The sequence below is a fragment of the Poecile atricapillus genome, chromosome 2 (assembly GCF_030490865.1).
Source record: "Poecile atricapillus isolate bPoeAtr1 chromosome 2, bPoeAtr1.hap1, whole genome shotgun sequence".
Taxonomy (NCBI): Eukaryota; Metazoa; Chordata; class Aves; order Passeriformes; family Paridae; genus Poecile; species Poecile atricapillus.
Genome location: NC_081250.1, coordinates 66,576,380 through 66,600,482, shown reverse-complemented (window position 1 = coordinate 66,600,482; position 24,103 = coordinate 66,576,380). Strand labels below are relative to the sequence as shown.

The following is a 24,103-nucleotide window of genomic DNA, read 5'->3' as shown; positions in this document are numbered from 1 at the left end:
GGCTCTGAAAAAGTGTGGGAAAGGTGCTTGCACACAATGGCCAAGTGACTTCCCAGTGTCAGCTTTGAAAAGTGGAATTCAGACTTTCAAGTCATTCTGGATAAAAAAATGCATTAAGCTTCTTGGAAATTTTGTGCTGATGAGCCTAAGCGACTTATTAATTTGGTTCTGAAAGAGATAAGTATTTTGTGATTAATAGTGGAATTGCCAGCCTCTCATACATTTAGAACTTCTCCACTTGGCATCTCTTGGTAGATACTTTAACAGGTGTTAGCATGTGCTTTCTTGAAACAGCACAAATATACTTGTAGGTGTTTTAGGAATGGGGGCTTGCATCATCTGTCCTTTGAAAATGGAGGATGATCAGCCGTTGACAAACTTCTTTTAGTTAATTTAGGTACATGCTTCCTGTCTGAGGATGAGAGAAACAAAATGTTCACGTTGAAGTGTAGCTGGCCTTTGCTTTTATTGTGTGTGATTAGCTGGCTTTAACTTGAGCCCTTGTTAGTCCTGTTTCATACAGCAGGTGATGTCAGTGCTTAGGTGTATCGGTACCTGGGAGTGCTTTGCTCAGAGCTCTTGCATCACAGCAATAAATTCCACTGCTGTGTTCAGGCTGGACTCCTTCACACTGGTAGCATCAGAGCTTGGACAAGGGAGAACTGCTTTGGATTTTGCACTAATACACAGCACTACTTCCTTGCTAATTCGGACCACTCACAGTTTTGGGTAGGGAAAAGACCCTAGTTTAAGTTCCTCTTTTTGTTACACAAACTGTATTCATTAAATTAAGTTCATCACATCTCATTGCTCTTTGTGTTTTGAGAACTTGAGAGTCAACCAGGTCATGAATACCTGTGTGCTGTTCCTCATTCAAGTGTGCATTTTTTTCTAATGTTGATGCAGTTGCCAGTGTATTAAGGAAACACACAGGGTGTCTGTGGCATCTTGTGCATGTCCTCACCTGCTTCATCCCCTGCTTCTCCCCAAAAGCATTAAGGTATACTGAATTGGTCTTCAGCTGGATGACTTGCAGCACAACTCACATACTTAGCTGTGTATACATCCCCATGCTTTTGGGTGGGAGGAAGGAGGGCTGCAGAAGGAGGCTTGCTTTCTAAGCAAGACACTGAAGGTTCAGGAAGTGGAAGCATGTGCCATAGAAGCCAGCTGTAGAAGACTTGTAGCTGGATTACTAAGGGATTCCATTTGTGAGGTTTGGCTGTATTTTCCAGGGGAAGAACTATGAATGCAGTGACAAGTGCTTCTCTACAGAGATGTAACTTCTGTCTTGTATTTAGTTGTCGAGTATATTTCTTGTGGTCTGTTCTTCCAACCACTGCAGGTATCATTTATTTTTCTACCTTAGCAGATGGCCCAGCCAGGTGTTGCTAAGTACATCCTACTATATTTCCAAGTAAGGTTCAAGATTGTGTTCATTGTCAGCTTCTGGAAGAAGACTTGGAGCAGATAGGTCTCTTTTCTGCTTGGTAACATCTACTGTCACACTCTGGATTGTCAGAGGCCTGACTGTCCATGTTGTAAAAGGGTAAAGAGCTGTATCACAGTGCCCCTGTTTTCCTGGTGTAAACTTGCTTTACTGTTGAACACTAGTTTTGTTCAAAAAGTGAAGTTTTTTTTTTCTTATCAGTGTTGGCTGCACTTTGTGGGAGAAATATTCTCCATCCTCTGTCTCCATTCCTCCTTTTTGCAAAATGACAGTGTCTTTTTGCTGAGAATGCAGTGGCTACCATGTTCAGCCAAAGCAGGGGGTGAATTTCTAGGGATGAGGGAAATGGTCCGTACCTCAGAGTGGATGCCAGTTACCTTGGGAGGAAGCCATGCAGATTATAAACTCTGCAGGAAGGATCTGGTGGATTCTGTAAACTCTGCGGCCTCAGTAACTGCAGTTTCAAGCAGTTCCCAGTCTCTACTTGCAAAGCTTTTGGAACTTGCAAGCTCTTTAAAGCTAGGGACTGGGGATTTTCCATACTTCCCTTCTCCCTTGAGGGAAAAAAGAAAAAAAAGTTAGAAATATATAGTAAGGTTACTCATTTTAAATGCTCAAAAGCCAAGAAATGAAAGTTGGGGTGTTCACAGAACAATTAAGTAGATCAAAATGAACACAGATCATGCCCCGTTATGGTTGCTGTTCTGTGTTTAAAAAATCAATAGATACGTAAACAGTAGGTAAAAGTGGAAAACGTGCCTTCATTTGAATCAACAGCAAAATTCTTTCAGGCTTCTCTGGACTAAGATTTTATGTGGGGTATATACAGCTGAAAGCTCTTGAGAATTCATAGAATGAAAGATGCCAGGAAACTTTAAAAAACTGAAATACTAATAGTGTTTTTGTATTTTTTTGTGTTTGAAATTCCTACAGGTATAGTTACAAAGTCAGTGCATCTGTTTTAGGGGCTTGTTTGATAAAAAGGAAATGGAATTTGAGATATTGAGATATTTAGTATATTTTGACTAAATTCTTCCATCCAGGTTGTGGGCATCATTGCAAGCATCGCCATTGCTGTGTCCTTTTTTTAAATCCTAGAGGTTGTGCTTTTACTTTCTTGAGTGTATTCAGTCTGGTGAATAGGAGGAGAACTTGTCCTTCCTAGGCCTGTCCTTCCCTGCAGGAAAAGGGAAATGTAGAGAATTCTCCCTGAGGATGGATTTGGGACAGAGATGGCCCCTGTGTGTTTGGGGCCAGAGTTTTTATTTGCACCATTGCGTAACTCAATCTCCATAGAGAAAGATGTGGGTTAGTGGCTTTGCAAATGCCACACAGGCCACGGGCTTGCACAGGGCCATGCTCTGCCCCAGAGCCAACGTGTGTGCTAGCACTGCATTGTAGATGTACTGATGATTCCTCCCTGGCATTGTCCTGGAGCTTCAGGACAGAAGGATCTGCTGTTGCCTGACTTTCAACCTCGTGCACTGGCAGCCTGTCTTGTGCTTGCATGGCCTGAATCGACTGACTTGCAGTAAATGTTTCCGTTTGTGTGCTCGCCGTCTTTTCAAAATGATTGCTAAAAAGTATTTGGGCCAAAAATAATCTACACTGGACAAGAAGATGCCAGCATCATGTGCAAATTGCATGCTGTAGTTACTGTCCCAGCTACTAATTCAAACAGAGCTGCACAGATGTGGATTAGGACAGTCCAGACTGCTGATTTAAAAATTTCCAGTATTTCTGGTAATGGATGTTTATGTGAGCTGCCTAGTCCAAAGACCCAGGAAATGAACTGGTGGTGGTCTTTGTTTAATTCCTGGTATACAGATGCCAAGTGTTATGCTTTGATTTCCTACTCTGTAAACTCTTCGGGGCAGGGATCAGCATTCAATTACGGAGTTTTGAAAAGCCACCTAACACACTGTGGAACCGACCTGCACAGCACTACCTCAGTATAAATGTTTAATTATAACTATCTCCTTACCCCATAGTGGAGCCTTTCCAGATACCAAGGTAGAGGCATTCTGGGAACCTGCACTGCTCCTGCTGAGGTGTCTCCTTATAAATAGATAGCTTTGGTTGCAAAGCAGCATTTAGGCAGCTCTCATAACTGCCTGCTTTGCACGTGAGGGACAGATTATTTCTTGATTTCCTTTCTAGGAGGTATAGGTGCAAGTATATACACACGTTCAGGAGGCTGCCTTTGGTTGTTTGGTTTAGGAGCAAATACATTCCTAACTTTAATATGTGTTCTAAACCATCAGTCAAACCACATCCTTCTCTCTCCCTTTTGCTTTAGGTCTGTATGTAAAAGGGTCAAATGTCGGGGTTCTGAAATTAGGAAATTAGAAGAAGAAACTGGGAATAGAAAGATGTCACCCCCTCAGTATGTCACCTTCCCAAGACTGAAATGAAGTGCAGTTGCTGGCTCTTACCACTCACAATTTAATTCTGTTGCCTTGAATGACTTGTGTTGTAGTCTTAAACTGAATTCTTAAATCATCCCAAAAGTGATGTATGTATCATTTATTATGTTTATACAGCATAAAAGCATATGGAGTAATGGAAACATCTAGAAATTAGACCTCCAGAGAAGACTCCCATTTTAATCAGGTTACTTACTTGGATTAAACCAACCCAAATTTAAAACACATGGGCTCATGTACTAAACTAGTTGCTCTTTCAGCACTCCAGGGGTCTGTCTGGGAGTTTATCGATGCGTTGTTGTCGTCTGTTCAAGCCAGCTTTGCAGAAGCAATTTGGTGTTACTAAGGTTGGAATAAGCTGATGTCAGATTTTTGTCCACAGTGCATAGCAAGTAGAGGTCAAACACTTGTACAGCCGGTGATACTATGACTTGTTAAGAATGTACGCAGCAGGTCGCTTTTCAAAACATCTTTTGAAAAGCAGCCTGTGAGAGCAGTGCCATGTAGAAGAGACATGCATCTTCCTCTGGCATCAGCAAATGGATGCATCCTATCACATTGGACTGCTGAGCATGTTTAGTCATGTTTCTGTAATAAGCTCTGGGAACAGGAATGGGTTCTGCCCTGTTGTGCTTCGGGAAGATTTGAATGAATTTGACTGGTTTGTTCCAGGGAAGCTTGTGTTTCTATGTGCTGCTTTTGTGCTTGGTACAGTAAGGAGTCAAGTTTGTTTCATGGCTGAAAGAGTACTTCTTTGCATTATAGGATTGCTAACATTACAATACCTAAATTCTTATTCTTTAGAAGAGATAAAATTAAAAGCATGACTCCCAGAATTATCAGTGTTTCTGGTGCTGATAATGTACAAACCTGTTTGGTTTTGGGACTCCCCTTTGCCCAGATAAACTTGGGTATTAGGGACCTTTCTTGTGCTTCCAGCCATAACCCTCAGGCATCTCTGTTTCTCCTGCCCTGGTGAATCATCCTCCAGCATACACACATGTAAATTTTAAACGTGCCTTGATGGGGGTTACCATCTTAATCCTTATTTTTTTGTCTTATCCTGATAGCTGTCAAGGTATTTCCTGAATTTGCTGGGGGATGTGTGTGTGTGTGCATGTGTGTCAGCGGCGAGTCTAGATCGAGCCAAGCACTGCCCCTACAACAATTTTAAACACAGATACAATTCTACTTGAGCAGGTTGTTCCTTTAAAGTCAAAATACTGGCATGGGCAAAAGTTAGGGGAAGTGTTTCGGGATTGGGGCCTGCCTTTAACTTTCAGAAAATGTATTCGTGACACAAGCCAGAATCTTTAACCCATGTGAGCCACAGCTCCAAACTCTTCTCACCAACTTCTGAACTCCTTCAGGAGGCATTGCTCAGCCCAAGGAATTGTCACAGCTCTTGCAGCCTGAGAAAAGTTGGTTTTGAAGAGAAGTGGCCAGAAACGTGGCCGTGAACCCAAACTTCTTCAATACACGGTGTGCGCAAGAGTTAAATGAAAGTACTCCAGCAGCTCATGTGCTCTCTGTGTGCGCATACTTTCCTAATCTTGACATGGGGTCTGAGCCGCAGGCTCGGAGGGTGTATGTGAAGTTGGCTTGGCTGTCACCTTTTCACTCCCCGGCCCTGGCTGCGGCTCAGCCCGGGGACGCGCCCGCCGCTGGCACTGCGGGCTGCAGGGAGCGCTCGGGCCTGGGGCTGGCCGGGCCTGGCACACCCGTCCTGCCCTCACGGCTCCCTGCCCGCTCGGGCAGCCGGGGAGGGAGGGAAGGGCTGTGCTGCGCTCGGCCCCCTTCCCTGCGCCTGGAAGAGCTCTTGCGCTCGGGTCGATCTGGACGAGCTTTCTGCTCCTCTGTTATCATCATCTGGCTGGAGAGCAGCTACCTCGGCGGATGGGTCTGCTTTAAAACGGGAACAGCTGTACGGAGTGGTCTCGATGCTGGTGGGCTGTCCCTGCAGGTGGGGAGAGGAAGGGCAGAGCACGTGTTTTTCTCCTCTAGGTGACAAAGTCCTAAGGGCAACTTGGTCTTTGGCTCTCCGGGAAGAGAAGTTGCAGTTCTTTCAATCCACAGCACGCTGTCAAAAATCACCGAGCATTTCTCACCACAGACTGGAAACGAAAGCTGCCAGTCTTTCTTTTCCGCTTAAGTTTCTTTGGGAGAGGCTGCCAGTGGCCACCTTGCCCCACCCTGCAGACGTGTGGGCGGGAGTGGGGGTAGCCGGCAGGAGGGAACATCACCAAAAAGGCAGAGTGATTTGGCTCGTGGCCACACACAGGAGCAGGAACAGCTGCCTGGATGGCCCCCGGAGCCTCACTGATGTCAGCCTAACCAGCGCTCCTTAAAACACAGCGACTTGGGGGTGGGGGTGATGGACTGGAAGGCGGGGAGCAGCTTGAGGGGGTTAAGCAGCACATAAAACCACTTCCACGGTTCTTTCTTTCACCCCCCTCTTCTAAACAGACCTCTACTTTCTGTAGGAATGGGAAGGATTTGGGTGAGTGAGAGTTATAAGAAATCCATAAAACTAAAACAAGTTACCAAAAGCAAAGAGCAGAAAGACTATGCGTTGTAAAATTTGCATGTGGCTGCAGCGTGTCTGTTTGCTTGGGTTTTTTCCTTCTAAGAGGAGTGTGGCTAGGAACAGTTTGGCACTGTTGGATAAATCTGTTAGTGCTGTTCCCTCCTTTGTCTCCTGTGTTGTCTCTGAGAACCTGTCACACTGTGACAGATCATACTGTCAAAGATCATACTGTGTTTGAAAAGTATCTGGCTTGCCTTGGGATGCTGCATGAAATACGGCAGGATGTGGCATCCTGCAGGGAGCATGTCATGTGTGCTTACTTGGCCTCCTGCGTGTGCTTGAGCAGAGGAAGGGAATGCACATCAGAAGAGCACAGTTGTTCGCAGCTTCCTTCCACTCCCCTTGGTTGCCGCAGAGAGACGGCACTTCGTGTCACCCATGAGGTTTACCCAAGCTGCCTTTCCTGGTATGTTGATAGCCAGGTTCCCTGATGGAGATGCCTCTGCATGGTTAAGGGCGGGGAGGGGGGAGCTGTCTCATGACTTCCATGATGTAGGATGCACAATACAAAATTACCCCTGTCATAGGTACTGAAGTGGATGAATGTGAGTTCCTCTCAGGCCAAATACGGCTTTTTCCAGTTTAATAACTAACATAGCAGTTTCCAGAAGTCACAAGAGAATCTGATGTGTAGCTGGAAGTGCTGAGGGAAGAGGATACCAGCTTTTCCAGAACTGTGCAGCTCAATCACAGAACGAGGTTGGACTGGACATGAAACTGGATTCCAGGGTGACGTGGTGATTGCAGCCTCTGCCGGCTTTGCTTCTTCCCACAGCTGGGGAGTTGATTTTCCCAGCAGGCCTGTGCCAGCTTAGTCCTGCTGCTAGTCTTGTGGTGTTATCCCAGCACAGAAGTCGTGCTTGAATTTCTTGCAAAGTGGTAAGCAGCACGCAAATCTAGGCGACAGGGGTGAGCCAGCCTACTCGGGCTTCTTGCAAAGCTGAATTTGCAAAATGCTGTCTCCATCAAGGGCGATGTAATAATAAGTTGCAGAGATTCTGTCTTGAAAAACAAACAGTGAAACACAGGCACTGGGGGAGGAGGAGGTAGTACTCTTCTATAAGGCTCTTGCTTTTTGTTAACTCAGGTTAGCTTTAGTAGTTGGATTAACTTTTCACGTATCATTCCAGAATTCTTGTAGTAATTAGGAAAGATGACAGAAGGTCACAGCCCTCATATGTGGCCGAATAAGCATCTAGTCACATTCTTTTCAACTGGGACAGTGGCATGAAGAATTTCTTTACTGAAGGTCACAGAGGGAGACAGTAAGAGAGGCAGAAAAAGAGCCCAAATGCTGTAAATCCAGTCCTGTGTCTCTACCATTAGATCATTCTTCCTGTCTAGGCAGATGAACCCACACAAAAACCTCTGTTCACAAACAGATGACATTCAAGTACTACCAGCATTGTAAAATATGGCTAGGACTAATATATTTGCTCTGACTTTCATCTTGAGTGCCTGGTGGAACACCTGTAAGTATTTACATTTTAACATGAGCTTTTGTGCTTGTGAAAGCAGACAGTTTGACAGCAATGACCTCTCACACAAAAGCCTGAATAAGTGATGAACTTCCAACAAATCCATGACCTGAACTCTGTTGGATGCATATTGAAGGTGACAAGTTAAAAGCTGGCAGTACCAACAAGAGGCCTGGCTCTGTGCTGGGCTCTTCTGGTGGAGGTGGTCCACAAACGAGCCTCTAACCACTGTCCCTATCTAAAGGTTTGGAAGTAAGCGTGCTTGTATTCACTGTCTGGGTGAGAACCTCAGGCAGATGTTTGATGCGGAAAAAACTTAATTTTTTCCAAAGGTTTCTTGTTCTGCTGCTGTACTCTGACCCTGGATGAAGGGCTTGGTTTATGTTGCAGAGGAGGCAGAAGGGTGGATGTGTCTCCTCCCAAGCAGAGCACTTCAGAGTTTGCTGTGTTTTAATTGAATTGAGTGGTAGTTAAAACTTCAATTATGGGCATCTCTGGAGTTGGACGTGTCTCTGCTGCAAGCACAGTAACCACTGGCCGTCAGACAGGGATGACAGCCCTGGTACAGTAACCTCTGAAATCACCCTGACCTGAATCACGTTGAAGCTGCGGCTCTGGTGACATTTCCTCAGGACTGCCCTGTCCTGGAATGAGCAGTTCCTGGTACCTGCTTCTCCAGTGAAGCTTGGATTCAGTGCAGAGAATGCTTCCTCAAGCTGACAGAAATGCCTCTGGATCTGTTGCAGGAGGTGCTTTAGTTCTGTGCTAAATTCTGTGGAGTAAGTCATGGTGTGTTTTTTGCTTGCAAAACTGAAAACCAGAGGGAGTCCTGATTGTGTCTTAATACCAAGTCAGACCCAAAGCTTGTCATGCCCAACGTGCTGCTCAGTGTGGATTTATTAAAAGAGTTTTTGGCAAGAGGGCACCTATTAATGATGCTTTCCTAATGTAGTCTACCAGCAACATGCAGCTTCTGGAATCCCTTGAGCCAAAGGGTATTTATGTAGTTACAGTATTTAGGTTCAAGAATCCTTTTTTTCTTAGCTTGTCCAGTGGCTTTTTGAACCTGTACTGACTCTTGGTTTGTTGTGATGGTGAGTTCTGCAGCTTATCTGTGTGCTCTCTTGGAGAGGAGGTAAAAATTGTATTTTCTAAACCTCTCATTTTATGCTTTCACTTAATACCATTTACGACTTGTACTAAAGGAAATAGCAAGAATTCATTCACTACCAACCCTCTCCACACCTTTCAGGATTTTCTGGACCTCTGCTGTATCACCTCTGTGGTCTTCCTCCCAGGTTGGAGTCCTAATCTGAGTAGCCATTATTATGCAGAAATTCTTCCATACTTTTGATTTCAACGTTCATCAATGCTTTTTAAAGCTTTGGTTTGCCTTGTTAACATCTATCACAGGCACAAGCCAAAAATACTTTATTTGCCTAGATATTTATTGCTGTAAGACATGTACTTGGACAGGCTTTAAAGATTCCAGGTGCTGCCATGATTCTGCAGCAGCTTTTTTGTGAAACTTTCTCCATGCTGGCAAGTCGCAGTCAGAGGATGATGACTGGGGAGGTTGTTTGTAGGTCTGCCTCAGTTACTTCCATCCTGATTGCTTGAGAACTGCCTGTTTAAATGGTGCTTTTCTTGCTGTTTTCCTTCCCAGATACACTGCTGGTTTCCATGAGCAATGTCCCTGTATCCCCCCACTTAATATGCCCCCCTGCTTCCTCCCTACAAATGGCAGCCTGAAGCATGCCCTGTGTATCTAAAACCATGGTGAATACAACTTACCAGAGACAAGGGACATTTGTCCTTGCTCACTCTGGGTGTTTCTTTAGATTCCACTTAAACAGAGAGATACTACCCACAGTAAAGTTTGCCCACTTCCTATGCTTGCCTCCTGATTTGTGATAATGACCAGGATTCATCCATCAGTTTATTCTTGGCCAGCATCAGAGGAATTGTTTTGAGCTCACTGGAGTAAAATTAGCATATTCTGCAATTCTGCTGTGTTTCCATCCCTTTTTTAATATTTGCTAGTTGTGAACCCACTTATCCACCTGTAGGACTGACTGGTCCATGCTGATGGACTTTATTTTTTTGCAACCGGAACAATTTTGCTTCAGTACCAGCCACAGTGCTAGTATTTACTTAGTTAGATTGCTTTACAAATCAGTGCTTACAAGGCTGCCGAAATGCAGTTGCTTGTGGAGAGTGAGGAAGGAGAGGTTTAGATCAGGTCATGCTAACCCCTTTCTTCCTCTGTGTGCTGCACATTCTTCACTGCTGACATGGGCTAAAAAGGAACCTTGCCTTTTAAAGCTCTACCTTAACCTGCCCACCAGATGATGTGTACTACTTGATTTGTGTTTAGCTGTTGAAAACTTTATTCCAACTCGCCTGAACTGGGAACTTGGTTGCAAGGGTGACACTAGTGATTTGAAACCTTCTGGTAAGGACAGCCTTTCACAGTGAGAACTCAGTTTTATCTAGGTTACTTGCTCCCTGTATTAAGCCTCTCAGGATTGATGAAATGTAGTGGTCTTAGGAGAAACAAGCCCTGTTCATCAGGTACTGCTGATTTATGATGATAGACTTTAAAGGTTGCTGTGTGTAAAACCATTCTAAATAAGCTGTTCAGCACTTAATACTGAGCTCTGTAGGCTTTGTGAATTATATATCATTTGAAAGTAGCAAGCATATGTGTTTGGAAAAAGGAGGCAGGGCCTGTTCTTATAAACTATCAGGTTTTGCTTATAGGTCTGATTGTTGAATTCAGAGCTCCTCTTGTATTGCTCTGCTGCTTCTCTATGCATTTAGTAGCTTAAATTTAAATTAAATATAAAGGTCATGTGAGGAGCAAGGAATGGAGCCCCTAGCATGGCATATGCTTTGCAGGTGTCTCTCTACTCTTGGGTGTTAGATCAGGAAAACCTAAAAATAAACATAAAATAAAGTCATTGTGTATGTGTAAGCAGGAGGGCATGTTTATGTTGCTTTAATTAGAAGTATTTTCTTGACTGCTTGTTTTCTTGGGGTATGTATTCAAAATAATAAATATTTTAAATATCTTAAAGGTATGCCTTAAAGTGCTAGGCCAGAAAGCTGATAAGGACTTTTTGTATTTGTCCTTCTGTCTTTTGAAAGTTCAGTTTTGGCTCAGTCAGTTCTCTTAGCAGACTTACTGTGCAGCTGATGTAGTTGTGTTGGCAGAAGGAGGTGGGAGAAGAACAGAGGATGACAGGACTTCTGATTGCAATGCAGGTAGAACAGATTTTAAAAGCCTGGGCACAATCATTATTAAAAAGACCATTGCTCAAACCATCAGAACTGTCATGTCTTCCTAGTGAAGCAAGGACCGGGATGAAAAGTGGAAGAATCAAGTGGAATGCCTTTTAGCCAGTTTATCTTTGCAAGGTCCTCGAATCAAACATGGATGCAACAAGATGCATTGCCTGCTAGGATGGATCCTTGATCCTGGAATCAGTGCTGCTAGGTTAATGGATTCCTGTAGACAGAGCCTAATCCAAGCTTGCTCCATGGCTGGGGGGTGATTAGCAATGTCTTTTGTATCTGTCCTTGTATATAGCAGCTGCATCTGCTGTGTATGTTGGGCTTAGTATCTTTGCTGTCTTGGAGTTGTGATGTTGAAAAACCAGCACAACCATTTTGTATTTTTTTTAAGATGCTAAATTTTTAACATGTATGTTCTTACCTGCCCTCTGGCTTTCAGCCTACTTGAAGGTGAGAATGAGCATCCCCTTCATGGTTAATGTCAGTTCATGGACATCTCTGCTGTGATTCCAGAAACTGTAAGAGTGGTAGGCTTATGTTAATAGAGCTATTTTCCCCAGTCCCTCCCCTTTTCCTTTTCCCACTCGCCCCTGTCTTTCAGGTAAATTGTGGTGTTTGCCTTTAAAGGTTGTGTTTAACACCACTTGTATTCAAGCATCTTCCCTCTACCACTTCAAGGCAAGTATTCTTCCAGGTATGTGACTGCAGACAATGCAAAGGGAAAAATCTCAATGGAGATCTGTTCTTGATGTTTTTTATCTCTTTGAAGATGCATTTTTTAAGAGTCTTTTGATATTTAGGTATTTCCTCCCAGCTTTCCCTTTTCTGGTGTGTCTTTGCCTTGGTAACTAAAAAAAAATTCATAATGACACTGAATTAGTGACTTCAGAATGGTTTCCTTGGCAACCTAAATGGGCATTTGACATCATAGGATGAAGAAGCAGTAAAACCAGCTTGAAGAGGTTTGGTTGTTTGGGGTTTTTTTTGTAATCTGTTTACCCCCTCACCTCTAGCAGTTCACTCCTACTGTTGTAATCTTCTGAGATGCTGATACAAGGATTTGTGGGGTTTCACTGTAAGCCTTATCTCTAAAATGTTCTGAGTAGCCAGTCCTCTTTATTTTTTTTTTGTGGCTTTGAACAATCATACCTCACCAACTTCTGTTTTGATCAGTGAAGGGGAGGCAAACCATAGGCTTTCCCTTGCATGAGAATGAGTGGCTGAAGGGAGGAAAGAGCTTCTGGAGAGATGCTGACCCTCAATGCAAGCAGCACAAAACTACATGCTGTTTTTATCAAGAGGCTTGAGAGTTTTGGCTGCAAAGATAGTCTCGTCTTCTCACCTTATCAGACATTCTCTGTTTTCTCTCTTGATGCAAATCTTGTTATTGCATTAGCTGTGTAAAAAAATTCTGGAAATCAGGTCTCCTTTTAACTGTTCTTTCTGTTTCCAAATTATTTCCCATCTTGAGAGAGTATCTTTCTTAATCAAGCTTGATATTGTGTAAGGAGATCATGTTTCATCACGTAAGATTGTGGTCCAGGTTTTGTTCTGACTGGACTGGTACAAATCTGGTGCAACTTTGCCAGCGTTGGTATGTCGTTTGTGGAAGAAGTCGGTCTGAGTAGCCAGGGGCAGAGTATCAATCACAGCCCAGAAATACCAGCTTGAGGAAAACAAGAGTAAAGACTGATGTAGGTTTTGTTGGGATGCCCAGGCTTCTATTATATGAAACTAAACATATGCTAAAAGCCAAGTAAGTACAAAGACTGCAACAGCACATTTCCAAGAAAATTGTCTTGTTGCAGAGGAACATGGACTATGAAAGGGCCTTACGGCATCTGCACATTTAATACAGGCTCTATCAGTAGCTATCGTTGGTTACAATAGTCGCACTTGTTTTTAGATTTCAGCAGTTATTTTTTTGTAGCTGTTTGGGGGAGTAGCATATAAAACGGGGCAGCATGTAGAAATCTAAAACTCCAGCCAAAAGACACCCCCTTTTTGTGTCTACGTGTTGCAGCTGTCTATCTCTTGGCAGCAGGCAGCCTGTGTAGAATGTGAGGTTTTTAGCACTGAAGCGCAGAGGAGAGAATTAAGGGGTTCCAAACTTAAAACATTTTCTAGGGAATTTCAGTCCTCACCATTGCTTAGTTATTTGGAGGCTGTAGGGTTGATCTTTTTTCCTTTCAGTAACTCCTTACATTCACAGTATGATAAACTGAGACAGGTTGCTAACTCTTCACTTTCCTCAGTTCTGCAGCTTAGTAATCAAATGAATTGGAGCCAATTGCATGGATACCCAGCTGGGAGGAAAGGCAAAAAAAACCCTGCATGCATGTATTTTGTTATTGGTAGGAGAGGAGGAAAGAAAGACACTTCACTTTTTTCCCATGAAACACTTTTGTATAAGCCAAACAAATGCTTTGTTACAGGGATGTCAGTATGGGACATTTTGTTTCTGCATAAATTATGGATAACATCATAACACCTAGGGCATAGTTACACCTTTTAATCTCCTCTTGTTCTGTTAAAGGCCTTTTTAAAAAGGAGCTGGTCTCCTGGCCCTTTCATAACATGTTCCACCTGGAAAGGCAGAGGATTTTGTGAGATGAGCCAGTGTAGGAGCTTCCCTCCAACACTGAGTTCTTGCATTTTGGAGGAAGCAGATGCATACTTTTGTACCAAGCAAGCAAACTGGAAAGGGAAAAGTGTACTAAGACACTGTGAGACTTTCAATTTAAACCTCTTTTTTAAAAATTACTTTGTGCCATCAGTTGTGCAGGTGTTTTCAGAATAGAGAATGGAAACTGTGAACGCAGTGCTCTGAGAAACAGGGTTTGAGTGATGACCTCCATCTTCCTTATAGGCTAAATCCATGCCTTTTGCCCAGGGTTTTCATTATTCCAGCCTGGCCTGAGATGTGGTTTTCCTTCGGCTGAGGCATTTGTATTGCTGTGGTTGTTACATCTGCCCTGGGCAAGCAGAGAACGCCAGTGCAGGCAGTTCCATGCGCTGGTGGTACTGCTGCCTCGCTGGCGCTGGCTGGGCTGCTGCTCTGACTTGGAAAAGTACGGTTCAAGTTGTTCAGCTTTTTAGTGGACAGAAGAAACCAGACTTTTCGCTTCATAGAAAATGGTCAACCTTTCTGAATCACCTAAGTTCTGGTGTGCAAAGGCCGTGTGGTGGTGCTTGAGCAGGTTTCAGCTTTCTTTTCGTTGTCGTTGCTGCCGTTGTTCGTAACTTTAACACGTAGCTTTAAAGGCCTTGCTCTTGGCGAGGCTGGTATTGAAAGGAGTGGAAATCATCCCGGGGAGAGGAAAAGGACAGGCTAACCTTGGCACCTGGGGCCTGGCTATTATGTTGCACTTCCTCTGCGGGGCGGCGCGGGGCGCGGGGCCGCCGGAGTGATGTTCTCACAGCAAATGGAGGAAGTTCCTCCAGCAGCAGCAGCGCTCCTGGATCTCCTCTCGCCTGGGGGATGGGGCAGGGTGGTGAAAGAGGGTTATACAAAGCACCGAGGGGATGGGGTGGGAAAAAAAGAGGCAAAACAACGACCCGGATCCTTCAGTTACGTGCAAAGCTCGACAGACTTGTCGGAAATATGAATACTTCGCGTGTTCACCGTTTTGGGAGGGGTTGGGGAGCAAAAGAGCGTTTCTTTCCCTGGCGCTGGTGGCGGCGGGGAAGGTACCACGGGAAGGAGCCGGGAAGGATGGAGGGGGGCGGCCGCTCCTCTCTCACTGGTTGCTGACTAAACATTTCTGTCAGCTGGCAGTCGGCGCGGCCTGGGGATTTGCGATAGAGCTCCTGGAGGGTGGGGGCGGCTGCGCGGGGGGAAGGGAGGGAAGGGCTGGCCCTGCCGCAGCCGCCGCTGCTCCCTCGCCCTCGTGGCAGGGAGGCCTGGGTCCCCCGGGCACGGGCACGGGGAGAGCTGTGGCGGTGATGCCCGAGCGAAGGGGGTGTGCCAGCATCCTTGTTTGTCTGGGCAGTGGTGCGGTGCCTTGAGTAGCAGCCCCAGCCTGCTGGAAGCCTGTCCTGTGCAGGAGCGTGTTCCCGTCCGACTGGTACCCGCGCCTCCCTCGCCTGCTGCGTCAGAGCCCTCTGGAGCACGTGCCTCTGCCAAAATTACCAGAGCCGGTTGCTGGGGTGTGAGCAACGCGCTCCCATCCCAACTCGGGGCTGGTTGGGGATGCTGGGGCCGAGGGCAGAGCTGTGTTTGCCCCTTGGCCGGGCTCTGACTGGCGCTCACAGTCACAGTGCCAAGTGCAGAGCCGGAACAAGGCTTGGGCAGTGCCCTCCCTGCGTTCTGCCGCAGGTAGAGACTGCCCTATGGAAGCACGTTAGGAAGCAGACAGTGAATCCCGGCTGCTGTTGAAGTTTAATGTTTCCTTTCTCGGCCTTGAAGGCAGATGGAGCCCAGGGTAGCCCTTGCACAGAGCAGGAGGTATTTACAATGATTCTTCTAGCTCGGTAATGTTCAAATCCTATTTTTCTGCTCCCCTTGTTTTGTTTTCCATAAATCGTGTGCTGTAAAGTTGGAATAGCCTTGGAACAGCTGCGGCTTTTCACCCATATGCTTCCCTCCCCTCCACCCCCTATTAGGAGTAAGTGAAGGATGGGTTGTATGTGAATCACCTCCATGCATATTTCACTTCTCCTGTCCCAGCAGTGCAAGACAGAGAAGGACCCTGTCCTGACAGGCAAAAAGGGTGTGTGTCTCAATTGTTTGAGGTCAACTGAGTTAGTCGAACACAATTAAAAAAAAAAAAAAAAAAGCTCTCTTGATGCTCCTTAAGGTACAGCCTACCATGTCCAAAGCCATGTTTGTGGCTGTGCAAGGCCAGTTAATGTGTTAACCTGCATCTTAATGAACATAAAGGTAGGTTTTTAGTAATGTTAGTCTGACTCAGCTGAGCTACCATGGTTGTAGTCGTGAGTGAACCCGTCCAGCCCAGATGGACAAGCTTGCTGGAGGCTTTAGTTTGCAGGGCAGCACCAGTTGGTGCTTCTGGTGGTCTGAAGCCGAGTGTGCTGTGAAAGATGAGTGAAGGCTACAGAAAAGTGTTTATATTGTGATGTGGAAATCTACAGATCTCACCCAAGAGCTGCTTTGTTGTACCTTTGTGCAGCTCTCATCACCTCAATACAGTTCTCAGCTGGGTGTGTTGTGCCTGGCACTCCTTCACAGCACACCTGGGTGCCCTTTTAAGCACGAGTTAAGCAGCAGCGTGGTTTTGTAGGGCCTTGCAATCCTTTGCCAGGTGGCCATACAGATGAGCTGGGCAGCTGGACTGCTGTCAGTTTGCTCTCAGCAATGTAGGTGTGTCTGTGAGCTGGAGTGGGAAGGTTGTAAAGCACTAAAGTATCCAAGTGATGCCTCAGTCTCCGTTCTGCTTTGAACGCTCCACTTGCGACAGGCCACAAGAGCAGAGCATGTTGTGAGAGTGTGTTTAAATTGATAAAACTTGAATCCTTAAATATTTAGCTTTTCCCTGTGGTTACTGTAGGTAAGAAGGGCTTCTTTGGTCCTGGGTGATTTTTTTTTTGAGCAGAGAAAAAGGTATCCAGGAGACAAGAAGACACTGAGAAGTTAGTGTAGAGCCAGATGTACATCATCTGTATTTTAAAGCAGGCAGATTGTCTCTCTGAAAATGGAATTACTTTGAGAAGAGAGGGATATATAACTGTTTGAGTGCTTAGGCATACGGTCTGAAATGCTGAGTAACCACAATCCTCGCTAACTTCACAAGGAACGCTTCTGGAAACGGCTCTTGATGCATTGGGTACAAAGCACTACAAGTGCGGGTAAACAGTTCTTTAAAATATTTTGGCACACTGAGGAAACTTCAGAGAGCGCTACTTGGAAGCTGAACACTTGACTTTTCTTGGATAAGATCAGTTTAAATAGGTGTGTTTTTCTTCCTTCTGTGTGTATGAAAGAGGGGAACAGGAGGGCAAGTGAAAAAATCAGAGGAAAAGACCTCATTGCTGACTGGGGAGACTTGTTTGACCTTCTGAGCCCCGTGCACTTGTCTGTGGTTTGCAGCCAAAGGCTCTCACTTTGAGAGCGTCTTGCTCCTCGTGCTGAACTATTTTTTGACGCACTGAATGAATGCAATATGTTAACACTCCTGTAAGTCCCAGAATTGCTTGGCTGCCCCTTGCCCTGCCTGCCTTGCACTGGCTGAAAAGGTACCATTGTTTGTTCTACAAACAGTGGGTGATGGTTGTTTCCAAGGTGACTGCGGCACTGTTGCTGCCCTCTAGTACAAAAAAAAAAAAAAAAAAATTGTCATTAAACACCTGAGAGCATCCCACTGTCACCAGACAGTGGGAGGGAGGCAGGAGCTGTCTGTAAGAGCTCTCTGGGCTGGTTATTACGATACAGAGAAAATGCCAGTAAGCTAAGAAGGGGCAATGCATGCATTTAGTCTGTGCTACAAAACATTGTTCCTGTGCATGGATACAGCTGTTGAAACTGCTGATTGTTTCTAAGTCTGTCTCTGCTGGGAAGAAATTGTGGTAAATTTAAAGTCTCTGAATAATACTGATCAACTAGTAGTAGTTTGATTTACAGTAGTAATATTCTGCTTTTTCACTTAATTGATAGGATGTTTTGAAGACTGCTCAAACCAAGGGCTATATGGACTTCTACAGGGAAAGCTAAAATGAAACACTTAACAGTTCTGCTAGACTTGCAGGTTTTCAGACTGTTTTGGAAAACAATTGTTTCGGGATAAAGTATGCATCCCCCAGAAAGAGAACCCCAGTAGTTCTTTCATTCCTTTTGTGTATTCTTGAAAGGCCTGTAGTACTCAGAATAGGGACTTATTTTGAAGAGTCTAGGTGGGTGTATTAGAATAATTTTTTCAGTCTTCTCCCTGACCTGTCTGCCCATCTACTCATGCAGCTGTTTAGCAGGGGGGGATGAGTTCGAAAAGAAAAACAAGCTTATTTTTAATTGGTCGTGGATGCTGCTAGCAGAACTTTGCCTCCCCCTGCATCAGGTTTAGTACAGTTCATACGCAGGTTTCAGTAAACATTAACCACTTTTATCAGGGCTCACAGCATGCTGAATGGTTAGCAAAGAGCATGTACTGAGAGAAGCAGAGAAAATGAACAAGTCCAAGGTCAAAAGGATGGTAGGTTTTACTTTATTAAAATAAGGGGTGGAGATGGTTGACAACACGTGAAAAAAACAGGCCGGTAAGAAAACATGATTCTTGTCCTTAAGCTTTCATCTGGGTGAGAGTATGTGGGGGTACTACAAGGAGGATGTGCATCTTGAATTTTTCTTCTGCTCCAGTGAGGTGACCAGAACAATCAGCCCTCCTTGCACTCTTGCTGACTGACAGCTTGAGCTCCTCGTGACTCAATCCAGAGCAGAGTATAAGCTTTGCTATTGCTTGTTGAATATTTGTAAGTGCCTGTTCCCACCCAGCATCCACAAATATCCCACTAACTTTGGCAGTGCACAGCCAAATAGAGATCACAGTTTCCTCCCTTCTGTGCCTGCAATGATACGAAGCCATCCTGGTTAGGAAGGGTGGTTAAGGAACTGTGGTGTAACATTTTGCTTCACCTTTCCTTCTCTCAGGTGACTTGGACGTTTCTTTATTGCATTTGAGGGCTACAGTGCTGCTAATGTTTCTGCAGAAAGAATTGCTGTAGTGATTAAATAGTAGTTGATCAGCCTAGCAATGAAAATGAGGTAATTTGTGGGTAAATTAATGAAATTATTTTAAGTTGAGGTCTGGAAAAAAGGCATTATGAAAAGAGCATGTAATCTGCTCAAACAAATGAAATCTGTTGAAGCATCTGATGCCACAGTTAAAATTGTAAGTTGTTTTTAATTGTGCAAATGAGCGTATCCTGTCCCTCCTAGCTCCATTCAAATAATACTTTGCAAAAGAAGCAGCAGCGTTCACCTACATATTTCCTAGAAAACAGCATCACTGAAAGGTTGTACCTCATTGGAAAAACACAGATTTAGTTAAATGATACATCAAACACAGAAGAAATCCAAACCGTGTGTGGCTAGTCTGACAGTAGTTTGAGAAACACCCTACACTGCATGCCCCTCAAATCAGAAACGTGTGTGCACAGTTAAAAATCTCATCTTTGTGGTGACACAGATGATTCAGTGCAGGAAACGAGAGGAATTTCATTCAGCAGTTAAGCATTTGTGGGGCGGGGGTGTGAGGAGGTCATGGTGTTCAACATACCCAGTTAGAAACCTTCAGGCTCCTTTCCCTACTGTGTTTTATATTGATTTAAGTCAGTGCTGATACTGGAGGCATCAGCAGATTGCATCCTGTTTGTTCTACCTGGATCAAATGGGAAGTAAAAGAAAGCAAGCATGAGACTTTTTTGTTAGTTTTACCTACAGACATTAGCCATCCCACTCAAAACCATCCCTTATCATGGGAGGTGCAAGGACTCACTCTCGCATCCTGCTGGAGCTGAGCTGTGGGGTGGCTGGGCCAGTGCATGGAGGAGAGTCACCACCAGGGCTGCAGGTGGCCTATGTTCTTCCTTCTGCAATAGCTGCATAGTCCCAGGGCAGGCAGAGGGAGACCTTTACATGCAGGCTTGCAATTACAGCTTCTTGAAAGATGCCATAGTTCATCTAAATATAAAATACGGACTGTGGTTTTGGTCTGAAATATTTGTGGGATTTTACAAAACCACTACAAACAAACAAAGTAAACAGGAGCAAAAAAGTGACACATTTAAGGCAGGATTTTTTTTTTTTTTTCCTTTTGCAAGGTGATGCAGCGACTTGTATTCTGTGATTCAGTGTTCAAAGGAAGGACATTTTCCAAGTGGAGTACTTCTTTGTTCATCCCTTATTCACAGACTTCCCAAGGAACTTCATATTAAAAGTTTTTCAGGAGGCTGGGATGTAATTTTCTTTTCAGCTCTGTTGATGTTCTCCCACAGTTTCCCAGGTGTTTTTGCTGCCTTCTCCAAATTTAAAACAAACAAACAATTTCCTAGTAAGTCGATCATGTGTTGCATTAGAAGCCTTTGTAAAGCCTATGGAAGGAAACCAAATCATGTGTGCCACTTGAATTCTAGAATGCAGAGGGCAGGTTTAATGGGAGCATGTACAAAACATTACATGCATGTGTAGACTTTTGCCTTATCTGGAAACTGACCAAAGAGTAAAGTCAGACAGTTTTTAGATTGCTTTGATGCCTCTGTAAAAGGTTTTGCAGTTTTGTATTTGCTGCAGGTCTCTGATAACCATTAAGGCTGATAATCAGCCTTAATGAAGTGGCTTTTTATATCATTTTATTGAAATTATTTATGCAACTATAGTGCAAGCTTTCTTGCAAAAGCAATAATTTGCAGTGCACAGCTGGTAAGCAAAAGCATTGCCATTCATTCTCCAGTGCCTCGATAGCTATGGCTCAGTTCTCACCACTGTAGCTTGCCATGCATGCTCCCAATGTTTATTCCTCAACTCCAAAGGACTTGCAGGTTTTGGCTGCTTGCGGCATTGAGGTACAGGAGTGGCTCACTCTCTCTTCTTGAAGAACCATTCATCCTGTTTTGCCTTTTTTTGGTTAGTTGGTTGGTTACTTGCTTGGGTTTTTTTAAACGTCTGTGGAAAAATACTTTTACTGTCAGTCTGTGGGACCACAGTCCTGTTCACCTCTGAAATGGTTTCATAATAGGCTCTCAGAAGACCATTAGGTGCACTGGGGATGGGAAGAATTACATACATCCCCTTTTTAGATACCCTTGCAAAGGCTTCAGTGCAAGAGGACTCTTAATAATGTCTTAAAACGCACACTCTTGCTAATATATTGGAGGGACTTATTCTGTCAGCCACAAAATTTTTGTCATCTCTCCTTCAGCTGGATTTGCCTTGGCTGTGGAAGACAGTGTCAGTTCTCCCAAACTGTTGAGATAAGTTTTTTATGTGAAAACTTCGGTTGGTGAAAACATAGATGTGAGACCTCTATGCTGCATGAGCGCCAGGAGGAAATAGGGTGCATGCCCCACCACAGCCTCAGGCAACCAGGAGTGGTTGGGGAGAGTTGTTTCTTATTTCCTATCAATGTACAGGTGGGCTCAATTCTTTTGGTGTCTTACAGGAACTGCCACTGACTCAGAGCTTCAGTTATAGTGTATGATGTGGGTTTTTTTTGCTTTATTACTTAGCTCAGTAGAATGGAGCAGGTGACAGGTATTCATTAATAAGCCGTGCTTCTTAACTGCTTACCTCCAAAGGGAGCATTTTTGCATCAACTTGCATGGGTGTCTCGTGCATCTGAGGGACAGGTCAGGTTTGCTTTCAGAGATGCCAGGTGTGTTTAGGGCTGATTGCAGTGTCTGGCATTTCAGCTTCAGGAGCCAGAGCTCCCTAGGCCAAGGACACACTGGACAGCACGCTCCCATCCTGCAGCAAGACCTGGACATCCACAGACCTGTTTGGGCTTCCCAGCACACAGTGTTGACCAGCTGAACCATCCAAATGGGCTATGCATGGGCCAGAATCTATGAATTGAGCATCCGTAGAGCGAGGTGGCATGGGGCCTGGAAAAGGAGTTTAGTGCATGCCGAAGTCACTGCTCTGGGCAGCTTAAAAGCCAGGATTTTTTCAGACTTGAAGCTCTCACGTAGGGTCTTACATTCAAAGCACTAATGATTTCCTTGTTGGGACCCAGACTCTTTAAATTTTTATTAAAGGGACTGTCTGTGGTGACATTTAGCTAGCACCAGATGTTGGCTTTTAGTTAACAGTGTGGAGGTGGCATAGCTAATAAAGGCAAGGGTAAAAAACTTGTGAGAAACTGCCTGTCACATGCAGCTTTGTGTACTGCAGCCTGCATGATGGCTGTCGCTTCTTCATGGGCCAGCGTTCCACAAGAAAGCTTTTTCTTTTCTTCTTTTTCTTCTATACTCTTGACTGGCCAAGTGTTTTCCAACCACATGTCTTTTCAGGTGGCCTTGCTCTTTTGTTAGAGACTAGCTGATAGAGGGAGAGTGCAAAGAGAGCTCAGTGGCAGATTTGGGTTTTCTTCCATTATATTTTGGTGTTTCTTCTGAACATAACTTTCCTGTAGATCATACTTCTCCCCCTCAACCTCCTTTGGCCATATCCTCCCTCAGAAAATGTCAGCAAGCGATTGTTTCCTTTGCAGAGCTGTGATCCCCGAGACAGAGGCTTTTCCAGTTTTATGAATGCACCATTTGTTGCTGAGGGCACAACTGTTCGATATAACTGGCTGCATCCCACTCTGCTTGGGCCCAGCATGCACTACAGCCAGGCTATGCATAAACCAGATTTTTGTATTAAATGGCACCATTTTGTCCACAGCAGCAGTCTGTCTGTCTTTTGTGTGTGCACGCATGTGAGACTTGCAGTTTTCAGATGCAAAATATATAAAGAACAGGAGATTTGCAGAAATACATGTTACTCAGTGAGTGTACCATGCTATTTTGAGGTTTATTTTTCTTAGGGATTTCCTGATGGGTGATATTTCTTCATTATTTTGTGTAGGCGGGCCAAGGCAAAAGCACATTTTAAAATATTTTATAAAATGGATGCATGGTATATTACAAATACAGGTTTTTTTGTTGGGGACATACTCAGTTATAACTAAACAGAAAATACATGTAGCACTTTGAAAGAGTATGCGCTCATTTATGTTTTATTGTTTGTCATCAACCCGCTGTTTATCTCCCCCACCACCACAATTTCTTGTTCAGTGTCACAGGGCTGGTGACTGTATAGATGTAACCATTTAAAGATGTGCTGCATTTTATATTTTTAATTATGTCTAGGAAATGTCATCTGATGTCAAACCTGACACTCTTTCTCACCACCTGCCTTGCTTACCCCTCTTCTATGGTCAGCAGAATATACTGTTTTCGGCTGAAACACTGTGAGGGAGGGGCTGCTGTGCTGGGCCAGGATGTGTCGGGGGAGGCTGGAGAGGCTGCACTTCCGTCAGGCACTGCTTCCATCCCATCCGGGTTGTCGTTTGTATTTCTGAGCTCAGGTTTCTACGGTGCACACACACCTGTGATGCTTGGTTCACAGCTAAAATAGTGCCACAGCAGCCCTCTGGCAGTCTGAGACGTGCATGATTTGGGGGTTAGTTTGGTACCATGCTGGCTGAATGCTCTTGCTCTGTCATTTCCCTCTCGGTCCTGGAAAGCAGCCTTTGGAAAGTGCCGTCTCCATTCTCAGTTACACGAGCACAGGCTGTAAAACAGCGAGGCTTCATGAGACTCTGGTCCCAGCAGCTGAATCACAGCTTCAGGTTTTAGTCAACACTGTCTGCCTCACTTGTCTCAATGCCAAGAGTTTGTCTTTAAAAGCACAGTGCTCTCTTTTTCCCATGTCTCCTCTCATACCTGTTGAATCCCCTCCAACAAATAAGAACACCTCGAAAGCAAACCCACCGGTTTAGAAATTACTCATTTGTGCTTAGTAGAAATACTTTCCATGCTCCATCATCATAGTGTTTAAGAAATGGGGAAGATCGGAAACACCTTTGATTTTCTCTCTTTAATAAAGGCAGCAGTGAGTAGAGATGAGGATTCCCCAATTCACTCTCCTTTGGGTACCCAGACGTGTCTGGGCATCAGTCAGCCTTGCCTGTAATGTCCGTAATTCATCCACCAAAAAGAAATAATAAAATGTACAGCTGTGAAGCCTTTTTGTGGAGATTTCTACAAACACCCCCCAGCTTCACCATGTTCCTTCATATATTTACTGCCCACATAGTGTTACCCACAGGATGAGGGTGTGAGAGGGAAGCTTGTTCTCTTTCATGCAACTGCAGCACAATTAATAATTGTACCAGATTTCAGGCATTTGCATGACCAAAGGGATTGATCA

General features: G+C 44.5%; 1 protein-coding gene across 7 annotated transcripts in view; it reads left to right on the top strand.

The window, feature by feature from the left end:
- The window catches only part of RREB1 (ras responsive element binding protein 1), a 122,062-nt gene that overhangs the window by 6,413 nt on the left and 91,546 nt on the right, over positions 1 to 24,103 (top strand). Inside the window, exon 1 of one of the 7 annotated variants that reach the window (XM_058832493.1) lies at positions 5,726 to 5,839. The exons of the other annotated variants lie outside the window; for them this stretch is intronic. The gene's annotated coding sequence lies outside the window, so the exon portion shown is untranslated. Of the gene's footprint in view, positions 1 to 5,725; positions 5,840 to 24,103 lie in introns of those variants that run through there. 7 annotated transcript variants of the gene reach the window in all.